The sequence below is a fragment of the Nicotiana tomentosiformis genome, chromosome 4 (assembly GCF_000390325.3).
Source record: "Nicotiana tomentosiformis chromosome 4, ASM39032v3, whole genome shotgun sequence".
NCBI lineage: Eukaryota > Viridiplantae > Streptophyta > Magnoliopsida > Solanales > Solanaceae > Nicotiana > Nicotiana tomentosiformis.
Genome location: NC_090815.1, coordinates 36,584,079 through 36,592,626, shown reverse-complemented (window position 1 = coordinate 36,592,626; position 8,548 = coordinate 36,584,079).

The window sequence follows — 8,548 nt, the reverse complement described above, 5'->3', positions numbered from 1 at the left end:
GAAGCCGGGACGTGCGTTTGCTCTATGCGATCGTGTGAAGAGGGCTGCGATCACGTAGAGCTGGGATCCTGTGCATCGCGATCACGTGGATGCAACCGCGATCACGTAGGGTCTTTTCTGGGCTGTGGAAAAATGTGCTTCACGATCGCGTATGTTTGTCCGCGATCCCATAGAGCAAATGACTGGGCAGAGAGTTTAAGTTCTAAAAATGGGATTTCGTCCCATTTTCCATTTTTACCGATTTGGAGCTCGGATTGAGGCAAGGTTTGGGATATTTTTAGAGAAAACAACGGGGTAAGTGTTCTTAACTCAATATTGGTTAAATTACCCGAATCCATGGTTGTTTTTAACGTTTAATGGGTGAATTAAGTTGGAAAATTTAGAAAACTCTCTTAGTTTAAATTGAAGATTTGAGGGTTGAGTTAAGGTCAGATTTTGGTAAAATTGGTATGGGTAGACTAGTGGTTGAATGAGCTTTCGGATTTTGTAACTTTTGTAGACTTTCGAGATGTTGTTCCCAACATGCGAGTTTTGAGCTAAATTTCGGATTTTAAAGGAAAAACTAGCATTTCCTTATGGAATTAATTCCAATAAGCTTTATTGGCTGAATCGAATTATTTGTGGCTAGATTCGAGGTGTTTGGAGGCCAATTCATGAGGCAAAGGATTAGTGGAATAAGAATTTCACGGTTTGAGGTAAGTAATAGTTTTAAATCTGGTCGTGAGGGTATGAAACCCCGGATTGTTGTTTTAAATATGGTCGTGGGCGTGCACCGTGGGAATTGGGACTTGGTCTATTCCGTGAAACTGGAAAGTTGAATAAGCTTGTTGTTAGCTATGTGCTCTTTTTGTGTTGTATAAATTTGACAGTGAATCATGCTTAGGATATGTGTAGGTGCTGTAAAAACCCCAGTGGTCGTAATACCTGTTGAACTTTCCTGCTTATTATTACTTGTACTCAGTCGTAGTATTACTTGCATATTATTCGTCAGTCTCTGTTATTCCATGTTGATACATTATATCATTCTGTTTTGGACTAATTCCCCTTTATTACTAGGGGCCGTGAGACTAGAGAGGTTGATGACTGAGTGAGGCTGAGGGCTTGTTTGTGAGGTGATACCATAGCATGTGAGTTGTCCGTGCGGATCTTTATACTATACTATAGCACGTGAATTGTCCGTGCTGTATGTGAGTTATCCGTGCGGATCCAGATATTATACTATATCACGTGAGTTGTCCGTCCGGATCCAGATATTTATTCTATAGCACGTGCATTGTCCGTGCAACACGTGAGTTATCCGTGCGGATTATAGCTCTTAAGATGTAGGAGCCCCTCCAGTGTCTGTACACCCCTAGTGAGCGCAGGAACCTATTGAGTGTGAGTACTAAGGGCTGAGAGACGAGTGATTGAGCTATTGTGATGAGTGGAGTGACTGTTGCCCTGAGAGGGTTGTACTTGCTTTTCATCATTGTTGTACTTAGTTGCTATCTGTCATTGTTGTGAAATTTCTGAAAGATTTATTATCCGGATTACCTGAACTTGAACTGTATAAAACTGATTTGACTTAAACTGCCGGATTTGAAAGCATGTCTATTCTTTGCTGGAATTACTGAAAATGAACTATAATTGTGTAGCTCGCCACTATCTTCAGTTCCTTATTTATTTTTGTTACTTGCTGAGTTTGTTGTACTCATACTATACCCTGCACTTTTTGTGCAGACCGAGGTGTTCCCGGACATAGTGGGTGTTGATTCATTCACATAGTTGACCTTTCGGAGATTCAGAGGTAGCTACCATATTTTGCAGACCTTGCCTCTCCTTCCCAATCTCCTTGTTTACTGTATTTGGTCTTAGACTATTATAGACCGTATTTTCCAAACTTGTATTCATATTAGATGCTCATGTACTCAGTGACACCGAGTTTTGAGAGTATTTATATTTGTACTTGTGAGATTTTCTTCCGCTGAATTTAGTCATTATGCTTTCAAATTTAAAGGATATGTGGTTTATTGAGATTGTCGGCTTGCCTAGTTTTGAGATAGGCGCCATCACGACGGGTTAGGTTTTGGGTCGTGACAAGGACCCACATGGATCGTATTGTTGTTGAATTAATTGTTTAAATTTATAATTTTGTACTCAATCACATTTATCACTTACATATCATATCTCTGTCTCTGTTGTCATTTATGGATACATCATATCATCATTTCTGGTAGATTTTCATGTCATTGAGAGCCCAAGAGACTAGAGATTTTGAGTGATATTTATGGGATCGGGCTGCACATCGCAACATATTTATTTATTTATGCCTGGATCTGGCTATTATATTGCTTGGGCTGAAGGAGCCCCTCTGTAGTTTGCACCCCGCCACAGTGAGCGAAATTGATATATATACTAGGGATGGATCTTCCCTTGGCATGGATCTTGCCATAGATATATATATTGAGGGATGGATCTTCCCTGGTCATGGATCTTGCCCAAACTATTTATATTGAGGGATGGATCTTCCCTGGACATGGATCTTGTCCGAATCATTGATATTTGGGGATGGATCTTCCCCTGGGATGGATTGGCCTTATACAATACTGAGTGACTAACTGTCAGTCGATGTGTATATATGTATATATGGGATGGATCTTCCCTGGGTTAGATTGGCCATATACAGTATTGCGTGATTGAGTAATTTGGGATTGTGAGTGCACGAGTTTTTCCACAGAGGTGCATCACATACAACATGTACATTGGCATGTAGATACAGAGATGCCACATTCCTCATATCATTCAGAATTGATCTATTTTATTTGTACCGAGTTTAACTATTGAACTTGAACGCATGCCTACATTTCTATACTATTATTTCTATACTGGACTGTACCTGCTGAGCTCGTCACTACTTTCAGTCCAAAGATTAGTCTTGTTACTTATTGAGTTGGTGGTACTCATACTACAACCTGCACCTCGTGTGCAGATCCAGGTGAGTGACTGACTGTCAGTCGGTGTGTATATATGTATATATGGGATGGATCTTCCCTGGGTTGGATTGGCCATATACAATACTATGTGATTGAGTAATTTGGGATTGTGAGTGCACGAGTGTTTCCACAGAGGTGCATCACATATAACATGTACATTGGCATGTAGATAACTAGATGCCACATTCCTCATATCATTCAGAATTGATCAATTTTATTTGTACTGAGTTTAACTGTTGAACTTGAACGCATGCCTACATTTCTGTACTGTTATTTCTATACCGGACTGTACATGCTGAGCTTGTCACTACTTTCAGTCCAAAGATTAGTCTTGTTACTTATTGAGTTGGTGGTAGTCATACTACACCCTGCACCTCGTATGCAGATCCAGGTGAGTGACTGACTGTCAGTCGATGTGTATATATGTATATATGGGATGGATCTTCCCTGGGTTGGATTGGCCATATACAGTACTGCGTGATTGAGTAATTTGGGATTGTGAGTGCACGAGTGTTTCCACAGAGGTGCATCACATACAATATGTACATTGGCATGTAGATACAAAGATGCCACATTCCTCATATCATTCAGAATTGATCTATTTTATTTGTACTGAGTTTAACTGTTGAACTTGAACGCATGCCTATATTTATGTACTGTTATTTCTATACCGGACTGTACCTGCTGAGCTCGTCACTACTTTCAGTCAAAAGGTAGTCTTATTACATATTGAATTGGTGGTACTCATACTACACCCTGCACCTCTTGTGCAGATCCAGGTGCTCCCGGATACGGCAGCTGCTAGATTTCAGAGTTTATTCTGCAGGAGACTATCAAAGTAGCTTGGCATCCGCAGACCTTGACTCTCTTTTCTTTCAGTTATTGTACTGTTATATATTTTCAGATAATGTTTTTATCAGTCAAAGTTTATTATTATTTAGATGCTCATGTACTTAGTGACACCGGATTTTGGGAGAGTATTTTATTTGTACTTGTGATATTTTTCTATTGATTTCAAATATTATGTTTTCAAACTTAAGGAAAATTTATGGTTTATTGAGGTTGTCGGCTTGCCTAGTATTAAGATGGACGCCATCAAGACAGGTGAGATTTTGGGTCATGACATTAAGCCAAGTGGCAAGTTAAAATGAAGTCACTTGACAATTTTAAGACAACAATGATAATTTGAAATTATAAATGGAAACATAATTAATGAAAGTAGTAGTTGAACGAGAATTGTTTTTTTAATTATGATAGGAAATATATTTGACATCTTTTGACTAATCATAACTATATTATATTATTAAATATAGATTTTAATTTGAAAAATAAATAAGATAGAGTAGTATAATTTAGTTAACCTTTTTGTGTATAATTATGGTATGGACGTCTGTTGACTAATCAATTAAAGTTTGATGAAGTATTCTTTATTTAGTACAAGCTTTGTATCTCACCTTATTTGTGTACAATATACATTACTGTATGTATCTTTAATTAAACTTTTGTGTATAATTCAGTTATAGTAGGTATCCTTTTCTTAGAAAGAATCATAGGGATTTTGATTCGAAAAATAAATGACATAGTGTAGTATAATTTAGTTAACCTTTTTTTGTATAATTATGGTAGGGACGTCTGTTGACTAATTAATTAATAATTGATGAAGTATTCTTTATTTAATACAAGCTTTGTATCTGACCTTATTTGTGTACGATATACATTACTTTGGGTATCTTTAATTAAACGTTTCTGTATAATTCAGTTGTGGTAAGTATCCTCTTTTGAGAAAGAATCAATTAAATTTTCGTTTTGTATCTTGCACATTCCTTTTAAGTTGAAATAATAATTATTTATTTGAAAAATAAATAATAAAAAGTAGTACAAGCTTTGCTGTACCTAACCTTATCTGTGTACAATATAGATAACTGTAGGTATCTTTTTTGACAAAGAAACAATCAAAATACATGTTTTGACATATACACATACCTTCTAAAAAAATTAGGTTTCAGAAAACTAAGGTTCCAACTCCTTTTATAGTCTTTCCTCTGAAATCTATATTTCAGCAAATTTTGCTTAGGTTTGGCTTCACTACATTGCTTAGGGTTTAGCTTACGCACAAACAAATTGTGATTAATTCAATTTGACCTACTACAAAGTATGGCTCCAAACTATAACTATATCAGCAAAATATCAATGTCCTAAATGAGTTGAAATTTGAAGGTTCGTGTTGTTAGATTATGGCACGTTCCCGACCGCGAGAAATCAAAAAATCCTAACTCAATTAAATTAATTATTCAAGATGAAAAGGTGCATACTCTTTTACCTGCTATTAATTTTTCCGGTACTTCGAGTTGTGATGTAGTTTCTTCAAGTTATGCACCTAATTAATCCGAAATTAATTTTGTTTTTTTCTTCAAGTCATATATACATACTTTTAGCTTGAACTTGCATATCTGTGTGAAACTGAAACCTGCTTGCAGAGTTATGAGTGATGTCTGAATTTGGATGCCCTCTATTCTTCTTCACTTAAATACCAGTTCTGTTTGCGGCAGGGTTGAACCCATGACATGCACCTAACCCACACGTTAGCTCTTCTAATTCAAAGTTACTCATGAAGATATTCGTACACAGAGAAATCATCGTAAAGCAGAGACCTATTTACATAGTGGAGAATGTAATAACAAATGTCACACAAGTAGTAATGATTTTTAGCAATCCATTTATCATCAACTGTCACCTTAACTGCTTTAAAAATATTGCTAAACCAGCATTTCTAGAACTGCAACTTCGGCTGAAAGGTGATCAGTGGATATGCGACTCGGTTCTGTATATCCTCTGGATGTATCAACCTTATGTATATTATTACAACTTGATGCTTGCAATTCTTCTGGTGACAATAAAGATATCCAGCACTAAGTTACTTGCATTTTAGCAGTCTTGAAATGGTCAATTGTGATCTAATTTTACTGCCTAAAAGGGCCTTTTATTTCTGTGGAAGTTCATCAGAGGTGACATTTTAGCGGTTTTTCCAATGCCTCACTACTAGAATATTGAAGCCAATTAAGTATTGGCTTACTATAATCTACAACAACAACAGGATGCCTCCACAAGGAAATTGTCACAACCCAATTTCCCCTATAGGCCGTGATGGCGCCCAACGTCGTCTCTAGGTAAGCCAACGGGGAACTAGCCATGTAGTTATTCTTTTTAATAATTTCAAAGTGGTTGATTTTTATTTATTAAGTAAATGAGAAGTAAAAAATTATAGTAAAGTAAAGCGTGAACCAATGAAAGAGCATGATATGGTGAAATAAATACCCAAAATCATAAAGGTCTACTAGTATGTTCCCAAGATCCGGTATCACAAGTGTATGAGAAACTAGTAGAATATACAAAACACCTACGCTACTGTCTGAAATAAGATAGATAGAAAGTAAATAAAAAAGAGAAACTACGTCCACTGCATAACAGACTCAGAAAATAGCTCACCACTATGCCTTGGGGTAACGAGGGTGCGCGCTTGAATGACAGCCAGATGCACCTACCTCAAATCCTACACGATTAGTGCAGAAGTATAGCACGAGTACATAAACAACATGTACCCAGTAAGTATCCAGTCTAACCTCGAAGAAGTAGTGACGAGGGGTCGACATCGACACTTACTATGGGCCAATAAATAAAATACGAAAGTTCTAAACCGGCATGGAATACATCAATAATAATAATAATAACACAGTAACAAATAGTAAATACGTGATTCTTTAACTAAAAGTCAATTTAAAATCTCCACTGACACATGCTAACTTCAACAATTACTGGCCATGAAGTAAATTATAATTTTCTCAAGTCATAAGAAAGAAATCAAGTGTAATCGGGCTCCGAGTTTTATCACGTACGATTTATGCCGATGTAGTACGGTCCAATCAAGAATAATGTTTACACTACCGAGGGTTGACCGACACGCACCATAGATGCATCTATTATACTTCCGAGGCATTCAGCCCGCTCGACAAGAAGAGAGAATACACTAAGAACATCCGATTTAAGAGCTATCACAAGACTAATACAAAAGGAGGCACATTTTCTATTAATGGTCAAGTTACCTGCCAAAACTCAAAGTAAGTGAAATTCGGTATTTACGAATCCTTTATCAAATTTTAATATAATTTAGGCACTTAAATTAACAAGTAGAGTGCAAATAATACAAGTATTTCATGATTTGGGTCCTAAAACTACCCGGACTTAAGCATGGTTTATAGCTACGCACGAACTCTCATCACCTCGTGCGTACATATCCCCCACAATTAGAAGCAAATAGTAATTTAAAACACCTATGGGGTAAATTCCCTCTTACAAGGTTAGGCAAGAGACTTACCTCGTCCCAAAGCTCACTTTCCGGCCCACAAATTCACTCTAAAGCCTCAAGTCGGTGCCGAACAATCCGAAACTAGCCAAATATTATATAAATTAATCAATATAATCTCAAAAAATTCATAATTTACTCTCTAGAGTAATTACCAACAAAATTGGAAGATTTCTAAATTCGCCCCCAGACCCACGTGCCCGAATTCCGGAAAGTTTCAAAGGTAAATGTTACCCATAACCGCACGAACTCAAATATGTAGTTTCTACCCAATTTCATAATCATTTTCGTGGTTTAATCCCATTTTTATCAAACCTAGGGTTTTCAACAATCTCCTAAAATTTCTACATTTTACATGTTAAAATCTGCCTATAATCTATATATTAAACTTACATTAGGTAGGAATTACTTACCTTCAATAGATAGGTGAAAACCCCTCTCCAAGAAGCTTAGAAATCGGCCAAGGAAATGAAAAATGAGAGAAAATAGCCTAATTCCCGTTTTTAAAACAAGTCATTGCTCGGTCATTCCTTCTTCGCGAACGCGGAAAATGTCTCGCGTTGGCGAAGCACAAAAATGATACAGCCCAGATTCCTTTTACGCGAACACCAGGGACCACTCGGAACGTGGTGACCAATGGTTCTCAAAGCTTTGCGATCACAAAGCCCTTGTCACGAATGCGTAGACCACATGTGAGTCCCACCCCAGATTCCTTTCCTCATCACGAACGTGTAACCCAGTCATCGAATCGCAGAGCACCAAGTCCTGCCCCTTCGCGAACGCATGGCCATCTTCGCGAATGCAAAGGGTAAACTTCCAGCAAATCTCTAAAGACTCTACAAGAACGCGGGAACATCATCACGTACGCGTAGAAGGACACCAGAACTAAGAAAAACTAGCAACTTCAGAAACTATTCAAAGTTCCAAAATGCGCCGAACATCAAACAACATCAAAAACACGAATCGCACCCCAATTCAAGCCTAAGAACTTATGAACTTCCGACTCCGATTGACACCAAATTTTGAACACAAGTCATAATTGACATTACAGACCTACTCCAACTTCCAGAATCAAAATCCGACCCCGATATCAAAAAGTCTCCCAGTCAAACTTTCCAAAATCTTCCAACTTTCCAACTTTCACCAATTAACGCCGAAATTACCTACAGACCTCCAAATCAACATCTGGACACGTTCATAAGACCACAATCACCCC